Below are 13,490 nucleotides of genomic sequence, written 5' to 3'. Positions count from 1 at the left end.
TTATAAATATTCAGACCACAGAAACAGTTTTTAGGTAAGGTGAGTTATAAGCACAGAGAAAGGATGTTGTCTGAAACATGCTTGTGGCTCTTAGTATGTTGGTCTTTCAACAGATGGTTTGTTGGCAATTTGCAGATACTCTGGAAGTGACACTTGAATTGTCCCATTGGACAACACATTTGCAGGTGTTTTCCCTCTGCATCCTTTTTTTTTTTCAAAATATAAATGGCTGACATATTTGCATTTTTTTTTCAAGACAGTGTTTTACTGTGTTGCTCTGGCTGCCTGGAACTCTCCATGTAGACTCGGGTGGCGTTGGGCTTATATAGGTTCCTCTGCCTCCTGAGTGCTGGGATTAAAGGTATGTGTATTTTGAAACCAGTTTTCCACAATAGTGGCAAAGCCACTCTTCAAAGTCCTGCAGATGCTCTAGGGCCCTGTTGCACTGCGTTACTGTAATGGACTCTCATTAAACAACCAGACAGGGACAGGATCATGACATAGGTGACAGAAACATTTGTGTCATTTTTCAAAATGAGATGTTAGTATGAAAACACCCTAAGTGGAACTCATTTTTGTATCATTAATATTGTCTCCTTCCCTTAGAGAAAAATTAAAAGAAAGGAAGGAAGGAAGAAAAGAAAGATAAAGAAAAAAGAAAGAGAGAAAAAAGGAAGGAAGGAAGGAAAGAAGGAAGCAAGGAAGGAAGGAAGGAAGGCAGAAAGAAAGAAAAAAGAAAGAAAGATTGAAAGAAAGGAAGAAAGAAAGAGAAAAAGAAGAAAGAAAGAGAAAAAGAAGAAAGAGAAAAAGAAAAAGAAAGAAAGAAAGAAAGAAAGAAAGAAAGGAGGGAGGGAGGGAGGGGCAGGGAGGGAAGGAGGGAGGGAAGGAGGGAGGAGGGAGGGAGGGAGGGAGGGAGGATGAAAGAAGGAAAGAAAGAGAGAGAAAGAAGAAAAGAAAGAAAAAAATATCTGGTCTGAGCTGTTCAGCAACTGAAGATGCTGGAGGGAAGTCTGGTTGAGGAAGCCTGGGGCTAGCAATCGGGACCTTTTGGATTTGAGTGCCAGCTTGAGCTTTTATGGCCATGTCCTTTCTCGTCTCAGTGCAGCCCATGTCTGGCTCTGAGATTCAGCTCCTTGCTGTTCATTTGGCAGGGTGTTCTTGGGGCAGAAAGATAGGTGACAGTAAGTGTAAGCTGCTACAACTCTGGCTAGATATCTCGATATTTTCTTTCTTTGGGATTGCCCAGGTAACAGTTAATGACACTCAGGAAAAAATAAAATAAGGAAATAAAAATGAATGTGTTAGGGGTACAGACCCATCTCTGTGGGGAGCCTGATGAGGGTACAGATTTATACAACTCAGCTGAGAACACCTTGTAACAGGCCTGGTCCCCACAGCGCCCCCTAATGGAGACTTCAGAATTTGTTTCAAATAGCCTAAGTTTGAGAGGACAGATGGGTTTCCCTTTGGCTCAATGGACAGGGCTGGCCAGAGTATAAATGGAAGTCTTTGCTAACAAAAAGTTGGGGGAGGAAGATGGACAGAAATTTCTTAAGCATGAACCAGGAAAGCTCTTGGGATGTGTGTGTGCAATTTTTAAGGGCCTTTTCTAAAGTGCATAAAGTCTCTCCTAGCCTGGAATAAGCCCATGACCCCTCAAAATAGCTAAGACAGTGCTGAAGATGCAAAGATTAATCAGAGGCAAAGCTTGCAAAGGGAACTTAAGAACTGCTAGTACAGAGCATGTTGAGGTGCTTGCCATCAAGCCTAAGGAACGGAGTTTGATTCCAGAAGCCAACGTGGTGGAGGGAGAGAACTGATTCCTGCAAATTGTTCACTGAGTCTCCTCACATGCTGTGGCAAACCACACACACACACACACACACACACACACCTAAGAAACACAAAAGATACAAGTTTTATCAAACACCAAACCAAAATAGAATTTATAATATTGAACTCAGTAAAAGTTATCTAGGCAGAAGCAATAAAGAGAAAATGATAGTTAATTAAAACCAACAGAGAGGATACACATTTCAGACAGATACTGAGAAAGTTACAATCCTATTCCATATATTAAAGAGAGAAACAAAGACAACAGTGTTTGGAAAAGCCGGACATCTACAGATAAAAACACATTTGAGTCATAACAAAAGGTATCCAATTAACAGTTGCCCAAGCACTGACAGCAAAATATTCAGTCTACCAAAAAGCAGTAAAGACAAAATAAAACACAGAGAAAATTCTGGATACACCAAGAGAATATGGGTGAGCTGTGTGACAATGTCAAGGGGAAAAGAGAAAAGATACTGAAAATTCAAAGTCAGCATTTCCCAAACATGATGGAGATGCAAATGCCCCTTGCCCAGCTTGCAAAGAAGGAAGGCAATGTGATGAAGATTGCACACAACCACAAAACTTAAAATCGATGACAAGATCATCTTACAAGCAGGCAAATTCAATGTGTAGTGAGAACTGAGTTACCATGACAACAGCTCTCTGCTTGTACTCAAGTCCACCTAGAAAACAGTGGAGCATTTATTTTCAAAGTACTAGAACAAAAACACTATTGCAATCTAAAATACCACCTAAAATAGTGATATCTCTAAAGAACAAAGGCATAACAAAGATTTTTTTTTTTTCAGTTATACAAAAGCTGAAAGAGAAATGTAATTAATTGACTAGGAAGAAGCAAAATGACAGCAGATAGAAATCTTGAGTCACACAAGGAATGGAAAATGCTGGACATTATCATTATGAGCAACAAAACAAAACAACAACAACAAAAATACCAATGGCTGGGTAAGGCCCAATTGCTAATGGTATATTCTGTGCCTTATGGCACACTGCAGGGAAGGACAGAGAAACTAGTGCATCAGGCCTGGGATGAAGAGAAGGATGTGTGATGTTGTAGATGTCTGTGTATTGGGTGGTGTAATATGACTTGAAGGCAGACTGCAGAAAACAAGGGGTGTTTTTATATATAGAGAAGCAAATGCTTAATCCCCTAAATAAACAGGGGAGCAAATACATCAACAAAGAGGAAGAAATAGGATAATATAATATAATCAAGAGGGAACCAAAGAAGCAGACAAAGCAACAGAACAGTTTCACATAATGGAATGCAAATCAGGTAGTGAATATAAACCTGACATATTAGGTATAAATGGTCAAATACTTTAAATAAAAGTGTGGGTTATCAAACTAGATGAAAAGTTAAGAACTTAACTGGGTAGATGGCTCAGTGGAAAATGTGCTTGTCTCACAGAGTGAAAACTGAAGTTCAGATCCTTCAAGCTCATATAAGGGCCAGGCAGAGAAAGAAAGAGGATCTCAGCATCAGCTGGCTACCTATACTAGCTGCATTAGTGAGCTCTGAATTCAACTGTCAGGCTCTACCTTATTGGCAGACAGCAATTGAGGAAGGCTCCCAAGGTATGCCTCAGGCCTCCCTATAAATTTGATCATACAGGCGTACAGGCGTGTATAGTGCAAACCACACACACACACATGCAAAATATATTAAGAACTAACTATATTCTGTCTATTGAAGACTTGCTTTATTTTATTTCTTTCTTTATTTTTGAGGCAGGGTCTCACTGTGTTGCCCTAGCTAGTCTGAAACCCACAATGTAGCCTAGGATGCCCTCAGATTTCACAGGCAATAGCTTTGCATCAGTTTCACAAGTGCTGCAATTACAAGTATGTACTCTCATACTTTAAATATAGAGACTCAAATATGTTGAAGACAAAAGAGATAAAAGAATATAGAACATCACCTGTGGTGGTTTGAATGAGAACGGCCCCCATAAAGTCATATATTTGAATGCTTGTGCCCAGTTGGTAGAACTGTTTTGGAAGAGATTAGGAGGTGTGGCCTTGTTGTGAGAGGTATGTCACTGGGAATGGTATGGGCTTGAGGTTTCAAAAGTTTATGCTAAGCCCAGTCTCTCTCTATGCTTTCAACTTATAGAGTTCTCAACTGTTCTAACACCATGCCTGCTGGCCATGATGCTTTCTGGTATGATGGTCATGAACACACACTCTGAAACTGTAATTTTGTCTTCATTTTGTCTCTATTGCTGTAAAAAGATGCCATGTTTTGGAACTTCATGACATCCTTTTACAGCAATAGAAAAGTAACCAAGACACCACCAATCACAAGCAAGCTGGGCGGATCGAGTTCAGTACAGAAGTAGATTTCAGAATGGGACATTTTTACAAAGAATAAGAAAGTTCATTTCAAAATGTTATAATGGCAACTCAGGAAAGAATATACATCATAATTTTAATGAACCTGATAATAGTCATAGTACATACACTAAAATCTCATAAAACCCCAAGGAGAAGCTGATAAACCCACAGAGTCACAGAGTTCAATACCTTTCTCTCAATAACTGATGGAATAAAGTAGTCATCAAATCCTTAAGGCTAGAGAAACCTTGAGCAGCCCTTTCAATCAACGTGACCTAATTAACACTTACAGAGCATTGCCTAAGGACTGCAGATCACCACCCTCGCCCCACCCCACCCCCTTTTTTAAGAGCAGACAGAACATTTTCCAAGATAGGTGATATTTCTGGGTTCTGACGCAAGCCTCCCAAAATCAGAGAGACTTAAATCATATCAAGATTGCTTTCTGACCACAATGGGATTAAATGAGGTAGAGAGGCAAGATAAGAACAATTAAATCCTAGCAGAACACTACAGTAGAAATTTATGAACAAACACTGTAAGCAAATGCAAAGTTACTGGAGTAATCAAAATGACTGAGAGAGTCTGAGTTGGAGACACACTCTATTCAGTTTCCATGAGGCAGGGGAATGACTGAGAGTAATTTTTCCCCTCAGCAGGATAAATCTATATAGCATGGCACTGGTGAAGGGCCAAATATTCAGAAATGAGTCCAGAAGAGAAGCACACACATATGGTTAACTGTTTTCTAGAGAGCCTTCTGAGAAAACGGTTGCTGGATCTGAGTATGACAGCCCATGCATCCGAGGTGGAGTTAGGAGGATCAGGAGGCCGAGGTGATCCTCAGGTACATATTGAGTTTGAAGCCAGCCTGTGTTACATGATATCCTGTCACACAGGAACACATGCATGCATGCATACATTAACGAAAATACAGAAAACCAAAAAACAAAAAGCAACAACACCACCTCTCCCAATTGTTGCTGTAATTATTGGAAATAGTTGGAAGTGAGCTTTGATCTGTACCTTTGCTCAGATGAAAAGGCTGGCATGACCTAAACATAAACCTAAAATTGTGAAGCTTTTAGAAGAAATCCTGTGAGATCCTAGGTGAGTCAAAAATTCCTAAACATAATTTGTAGAAGAGAATCCCCTTCCCTGGCCTCAACATGATGGAGGAGGATTTCCTTGCAAAGATGCTGTTAAGACAGTGCAAAGGTGAGAACTATGAGGAACTATTTGTGAGTCACAAATTCCATAAACAGCCTGTATCTAATATCCTTAAAGAACTCTCCAAAATTAATGGTAAAAGAAAAACTGACTGCAAAAGTGTGCAAATAGAAACAAGAGCCTGGACCTCAAATGAAAGCACATCTAACAACTGTAGCCCACACCCTACACTGCATTTTCCCAACCCAAAATTCTACCTGTTTTTCCAGGGGCCTTATGGCACCAGGAACACTAGATAAGGCCTCTCACCAAGACCTTGCTCAGGAACTCCTCTGAAAGCATACCCAACATTGGTAAACTGCACCATAAAACTTGTGCTCCTTTTTTTACCCTCACTGTGCACACTTGTACCACCATTTTGGAAAGCAGTTAGGCAGTTTCTCAGAAAGTATACCACTCCTGGGCATGAACTGAAAAAATGCTCCACCATACCACAAGGACACTTGCTCAACTATGTTCATACAAGCTCTATTTGTAATATCCAGGGACTGAAAACAAACTAGAAACCCCTCAGTGGAAGAATAGATAAAGAAAACATGGTACATTTACACAAGTAATATTAAAAACAGCGATATGCAATTTCCAGGCAAATGGAGGGAACTAGAAAAGATTATCTTGAGTGAGGTATCCCAGACCCAGAAAGATAAATGTGGTATATACTCAATAATAAGTGGATATTAGCCATGAAGTATACAATAACCACATTACAATCCAAGGCTCCAAGAATGTAAGTAACAAGGAGAGCCCAAGAGAGTATACTTGAAACTCACAGAGAAATAGGGGAAATAGAATAGGCCATTGGGGGTGGATGGATAGAGGGAGCTAAGTTGGAGAGGAGAGAGGAGCAGGAGGGATCAACTCAGGGAAGGACAGAGGGAGAGAGTGCTGTGAGAGAGAACTGAAATCTGTGGGTGCGGCCATCTCTGGGACAAGCTAGAAACCCTAAAAAATCTATGAGGGTGACCCTAGATAAGACTCTTAGCAATGGGGAAAATGGACATCTCCTGTAATGAGAACAGACTTCCAAGGGGACAGGGACACCAATCCAAGCACGAAACCTTAGACCCACAGCTTGTCCTGCTTACAAGAGGTGCAAGGGTTGAGTCTGAGCAGAAATTGAGGGAACAGCTCAGTTTGAGACCCATGCTATGAGAGAGAGCCCACCTCTGACACTGTTAATGATACTATGCTGTACTTGCAGACAGGTGCCTAGCATAACTGTCATCTGTGAGGCTTCATCAGACACACAGCCAAACATTAGCCAGAGCTCAGGGAATCCTGGAGAAGAGCAGGAGGAAGGACTGAAGGAGCCAGAGAGGTCAAGGACACCACAAGAAAACCTAAAGAATCAACTAACCTGGCCCATGGGAGCTCACAGAGACTGAACTGGCATACAGAGAGCACACATGAGACAGACCCTAAGCCCTCTGCACATATGGAACAGTTGTGTAGCTCAGTCTTCATGTGGGTCTCATCACAGCAAGAGCAGTGGCTGTCTCTGACTCTGTTGCCCATTTTGGGATCCCTTTCCCCTAACTGGGCTGCCTTGTGTAGCCACAAGAGGACATGTACCTAGTCCTTCTGCAACTTGATTGCCAAGGCAGGTTGGTATTCATGGGAGGCCTCTCCTTTTCTGGCGGGGAGATGAGATGAGAGAGAGGGACTGGAAGGAGGGAGGGAGCGAGGGGAAGCTGAGATCAGGATGTAAAGCAAAGTTAAAAAAAAAAAAAAAGATTCAAGAGACTGATACCTGAGACAGACTTTCTATATTCTGTTGTTGGCACACCAGTCATTTTATTCCATTCCAGCATGGGTCTGTGTAGGCAATAGCATTTGTGAATGCACTAGTCACTAAAAGTGGTTTTGAATCTCAATTATTTGGTGAGCTGGCATTGTTCTAAGATTCTGTCTGTCCACAAATGCAGATGAACTGAACTGTTAAAGGAATGAAGCACATACCTATTTAATCTGTGTGTCCAGACAGGAAAAACTGATGACCCACACAAGTAAGCTTTTGTGAGAATTATCTACAATCTATGAAATGCTGTAAGTTGGTCTCCAAATACCACTACTTATCTGTAGTTATAAAAAAGGAAGATAAATAAGTGGTTATAATTAGGTAATGTCCACTCAGGTTAGTCAACTCTCCATTTACCTTCCCATGAGTGGCAATGATATTTAGAGCTTGCTGAGATTCAAAGGTCATTTTGTAATGAGCCTTGGCAAGTGTGTTCACTGAGTTGAAACATTTTGATTTACTTAGGGAAAACTGTTTGAATAAATGAGGGTGTTATAAAAAAAGAAATAAGCACATTAAAGATATAAATTAAAACAATAAAAGTTTTTATTCAATATTTAGAATGGCTAACAAAATTTTAAAAAATATGGTTACATCATATTTTATAAGGATTTCCAGCAAACAGAGTCCTTATACACTAATGAATAAAAATGGGCTGGAGAGGTGGCTCAGAGTTTAAGGGTGCCTGATGTCAAACCCAATAATCTGAGTTCAATCACTGTGACCCACACACTGGAAGGAGAAAGCCAACTCTCCCCAAAATTTTCCTCTGACCTCCCCACTCTTGACACTGCCCAGAATAACACCAATGATATTGATAATAAAGAAATAAAGATTAAAAAAGAAAAATGGTTGGATACTTCAGAAAGTGGCTTGGAAGTGTTTTTTGTTTGTTTGGTTGGTTGGTTGGTTGGTTTGGTTTGGTTTTTTATCTTTTTTTTAAGTTTAATGTATAACCCAGCTATCTTATTTCTAGTTATTTATCAAAATGAAAGAAAAAATTAAGAAAGACCCACACCTAAATGTCCACAGCATCTTTGTTCTTAATTGTCCTAGACTGGAAACAACCCTGAATGCCTCTGGCTTAGTGACTAAATTGTGAGCAGCCACAGAATTCTGGCTGTGGAGAATTGAGAAGTATGACCAACTGCTTGATCTGGAGTACAGCTTGCTAAGTGAAAGAAGCCTGGCTCTTCTGGAAACAAGGCTGGGGTAAAGCAAGCCCTGTGCAATCACGAGGACTTGGGTTTGGATTTTCAGAACCTGTGGTAAGTCAAGACCAAAGAACATTCACTTGTCAGCCCAGCTCTCCTGTGCTGAGATGGAAGGCAAAAAAGGAGAATGTTCAGAAGCCAGGAACCAGCTGTCCTTTAAGGTACCTACAACAGTGGCATACACAGCAGTACAAGGAGGAAGACATGGTCTGACAACAAATCCACATGCCTGCACATACACACACACACACACACACACACGACCTACACATGCGTGGTTATTGTTATCAATTTACCTAAAAGAAAACTGACAGAGGTGTCAGATAACAAAGTCACACAGCCATGAGCATCACAGGGAAGGATTCTCGATGGCTCTAACTCTAGTAGGTCATGGCTTCTCTGTAAGATTGAGTATAATATTTTCCTAGTCAGTGGGTTTTTACAAATCACTGATTCAGCCAATGGAATCATTTAATACCTGCTGAGGGTTTAGTATTACTTTCCAGGTTGGCTTCTCTTTGTGTTTTCAGAGGAAAGTAAAATAATGTTTAGCCAGGACAGAGGGACTGTCAAGTCTTACTTCAAAAGAGGAGTGTCCATGAGTGCCTGTCTTTGAAATGGTGGCCATCCAACCAAAAGCCTGATGTTTGCTTGCAGCTCTGCTAAGAATGAAGGCCAGTTGGAAATGTTTATCCCCTAGAGATTTCCCCAAAGGCCAGGCAGCAACCAGTCTGCTGGAGGTGAGACATTTTTTCCTCTGCAGAGGCTGCTTTCTCCTGACCAGCTTATGGCTCACTAGTGTGAGAACTCACTGCTAGGTAATGTATCCCCAGAGATTTCTATGTTGAAGTCTGGACTCCAGTGTGAGGATCCCAGGGAGCGGCACCTTTTGGAAGTGGTTAGGTATAGACTAGCAGGCAAACAGGGAACTTTGGAAAAAGGACAGTAATAATATGGGGATGAAGCTTGTTCATTTTATGGTTTAAGTGGGTCTCTTAATAATACCTAAAAACTATGCAATTGGTTTTAAAATAGAAGAAATTAAAGCAAAAGTGAACATTTGTTTTCTGCATCTGAGATTATTCTGTGTCACCTCGGGTCCTGCAAAGAGTGTGGGTAGCAAAAGGGCCATTCTCAGCATCTGCAGTTGAAAGCACAATCTCAGAATTTGCTTCAGGGGCATATTTGTGATGCCTTGTGAGGCTGAAGTAGCTGATGAGACTATTTTAGGTCATTATCCTGGTTCCTTTAGGTCACTGATGGTAGGTGGCCTCTGTGTCAAGGCTTTTCTCATGTATCATAACTAGCAAATCACCAGCTGGTCTGTTGCTTCAAAACAAGAGAATTAATTTCCTGCGCAGCAAGAGGTGCCCATCCCCTCCACAGAGCCTTATCGTTAAGAGGTTGCCTAACCCAGGCACTCTTAGCTCACTGCACAGCACCAGTAGAAAACATACCCTAATATGCAGGCATCACTCTAGTTGGAACCGTCTGCCCGGGAAACAGACATGAGCTAAGTTCCTCATGTGAGCTCAGCACTGTGTACCCCTCAGTGCATACACACATTGGCAGAACTCTTGCATGGTTCTTGATCCACAGATCTCTTAGGTGTTTGTAAAGTGTGTGGCACCTAGCAAGGAATGTGAAGTGGAGGATCAGGGACTGGGGAATATAAATATCACAACACAAAAACAGTCTCATTGAGTATAGCAACACTAAGATGGACATAGAAAAACAGAGACCACTTCCTTTTTGGAGGCTGAAGAGATGGGTTGGCCACTACAAGTGTTTACTGCTCCTGCTCCTTCTCCTGCTCTGATGTGGGCACCTACATGCATGTGATGTGCATAAACTCTAACAGGGAAACACACATTAAACTAACTCACTAACTAACTCTTTTTTTTTTTCAATGCAGTTTATTCAGGAACATTGAACAATCCTCGGACCCCGGGGAAAGCCAGCCCACAGCTTAAATAGCCTCTGGTAGCCAACCCAGGCGTGCCACGTGGGCAATGCAGATAGGTCCACATACATGGAAGCAAGCCAGATCCTCGGCCTTAGCCAAATGTGGAGTTGTTCGTGACAGAGAGCACTCACCATCGGGAAGGTGGAAGGCGGAAACCAGCTCCATCTTTAAGGCATAGCATTCCGCAGCTCTCTACAGTTCCCCCTTTTTGTTTTAGACGCATCAGGCAAGAGTAGAGGTCTGATCTCTGATATTAGAAATAAATTGGGACTTTGTACAGATGTTCATTTAGGTGTCATCCACCCAAAGAGCATCAGACCAACTAACTCTTAAAATGGCCATTTCACTTTGAAATGGATTGCTAGGATTCCAAATGAGCTTTAGTGTGTGTGTGTGTGTGTGTGTTTATGTGTGTGAGACTCTATTGCACACATTCAGACTCTTGTATTGCTGTACAAAAGCATTGTGTTCATGACTAAACACTAAGAAAAGGGATGTAAATGAAAGCCATGGTTTTGTGGCAGGTAAAATATGGGCTATTCAGTGCCAAATGTGGTGGTTGTTCTGCCCAGTTCATGAACCCCAAAAGACCAGGAATAACTAGACTCCACTGTAAATACATGGGGTTCTTTTTATTGTAAATTACAAGCTGCAACTTGGGCCCACACACACCCACTGCCGAAGTGGTGGGAGCTGAGCGCCCCACGCCCAGTTTAGTTGGGTGATTTAAAGATTCTGGTCCACCCCAGCATGCCCAAGGCAGGGGCAATTCCTGCCTGGCAAGCATCTATTGGTTAAAATGCTGCATTTTTAATTGATTGGCTATAGGAAGGTTCCCAGACCATTAATGACCTGGTGTCCCTCCCTAGGGGGATGGTCCAGTTTCCTAGCAACTGTATCTCTAGTGGGTGGGGAAAGAATGCAGTGAGGTGGTCCTTCCCCTCAGGACATTACTGGACTTCTCTACCCACCTACTTCAGGTCTTAATAACTGCTAATTTAGCTTTTGGTCTCTCAGTGGTGTGTGGCTGCCACCTGACCAATAAGGAAACTGAGGCAAGAAGATTGCCAGGGCTTAAAGTCCAGCCTGGGTTATATAGTGAGCTCTGGGACAGCCTGTGCTACAGAGCAAAACTCAGTTCAAATGTGATTAAACTGCCAAGGTAAAAATAGGTTTCTGTATAAGCATGCTTGAAAAAGTAGAGGTAATTTTAATTAGGGTGAATCAAATCAAACTGCAGTATAAACATCTTTCCTATCTTAGGAAGCAATTTCTTCTGTCCACCCCAAGTGAGAATGCATGCCTTATTCTTATTTTTAGAAGACGACAGTCAATTTGTTTATTTGTTTGTTTTTTCAGTTTGCTTATGGTGTTTTCTGAATTTTCAGGACTAATAATTTTTTCCCAGAATGAGACATTATGAAAATATTTTTCCCTGAGATGCTGCTGATGGATGTGTTTGTTGTCAGAATATAAAGGAAGCCAGTGCCCCATCTGCCTCCAACACAAGATCAGAGGGAGTTTGAGAATGTGCTTCCTTAGAGTAGAGGGGTGGACCCATGTCAGCATCCCTAAGCTGGCCTTGTCTCTGCAGAATGTAAAGTGATAGTCAAGACCCTGCTTGCCACGGCCATAGAGCGGGTGAATTAAAGCAGCCAGCCAAGGAAAGGGCTTATCTCCTTCCTGAGCCTAAGGAAGGAAGCCCTTTGTGACACTTGGCTTGTTTAGAATATGAAGATAAAAGGGTAGTACCCTTTGGCTTCATTAGAGAACTGAATTGTTGTCAGGCATCCATTTTCATGTTCCACCTCTCTGGCCCTGATCTTGTTCACAGGAAGTGCATGAAAACACAGAAAAATCTGTTTTAGCACTTCTGATCCTGTTGGAAAACCTTGATATATTTGTCAGCACATGGCATAGCAGGGTGATGACAATGGCTAAGGGTTTGAGTCCTGTTTGCAGCTCATGTTTAAGTTAATGTTTATGCTTACTAAAGGGCTCAGAAAATGGCATCATTTTATTTGTCTTTTATTATCAGAGATCTATTTTGAAAATTCTCTCATGTATTATGGATGTGGTGTGATATTCTTTCTGTTAAACACACTAAGTTTCCTAATACACCTCAGCCAAAATTTGTTCTTGTGTATGCTATGGCAGGCCAACAACTATGTCACATTAGTTTTTACGAGGCAGAAAGAGAAAAGGAAATGTAAACACTCTTTCCAGTCTAACAAGGAGGCCATGAGAAGGGGATGCCATCATGGATATGTTTGGCACCAAAAGCCATCCTTGAACTATGAAAGCATGGGACTACTCTAAAGAAAACTGACTTGATCACTTGAGTCTGATGTGCCATAGTCACAGAAGTAGGCAGTGTTTGTGGGCAGGTGTGATGTTTAGCTACAACTACCACTTGAGAAAACCCAGAACCCAGAACCCCTGCCCTAAGAGACCCTGGTTAGTTGGCTCTGTTGGTCTTCTTGTGGAGTCCTGCCCCCTCTGAGTCCTTCTATCCTTCCCTTTACTCTTCCACAAGACTCCTTTCACTCCATCTACCACTGCTGGGTGAGGCCTTTCAGAGGACAACTATCTAGACTCCTGTCTGCAAGAATAGCAAAGCATCATTCATAATGTCATGGGTGGGTCTCAGGCAGGTTGGGCTAGTCACTGGTTGGACAGTCCCTCAATCTCTGTTCTATTTTTTCCCCTGCATATCTTGTATGTTTCACCTTGCACAAAACTCAAGTCTAAGTTGATTAAAGGCTTCAACATAAACCCAGAAACAGTAAATCTATTGGAAGAGAAAGTGGGGAATCAGACTTAAACTTATTGTCATGGGAGACCATTTTTTGAACAAAACACTAACAGCTCATGCTCTAAGATCAACAATTAATTAATGAAATCTCATGAAATGGAAAAGCTATTACAAAACAAAGAGCACTGTCAATAGACTGAAACAATAGCCTACAGACTAGGAAAAAGACCCTTACCAACCCTACATCTGACAGAGGGCTAATATCCAAAATATATAAAGAACTAAAAAAATTAAACACCAACAAACCAAAAAATCCAATTAAAAATGGGGTAC

General features: G+C 41.5%; 1 pseudogene; it reads right to left on the bottom strand.

Annotated features, from left to right (window-relative positions):
• The window catches only part of LOC110542268 (stabilin-2-like), a 159,732-nt pseudogene that overhangs the window by 31,146 nt on the left and 115,096 nt on the right, over positions 1 to 13,490 (bottom strand).

The sequence above is a fragment of the Meriones unguiculatus genome (assembly GCF_030254825.1).
Source record: "Meriones unguiculatus strain TT.TT164.6M chromosome Y unlocalized genomic scaffold, Bangor_MerUng_6.1 ChrY_unordered_Scaffold_23, whole genome shotgun sequence".
NCBI classification, from domain to species: domain Eukaryota; kingdom Metazoa; phylum Chordata; class Mammalia; order Rodentia; family Muridae; genus Meriones; species Meriones unguiculatus.
This window is presented reverse-complemented; position numbering and strand designations above follow the sequence as displayed.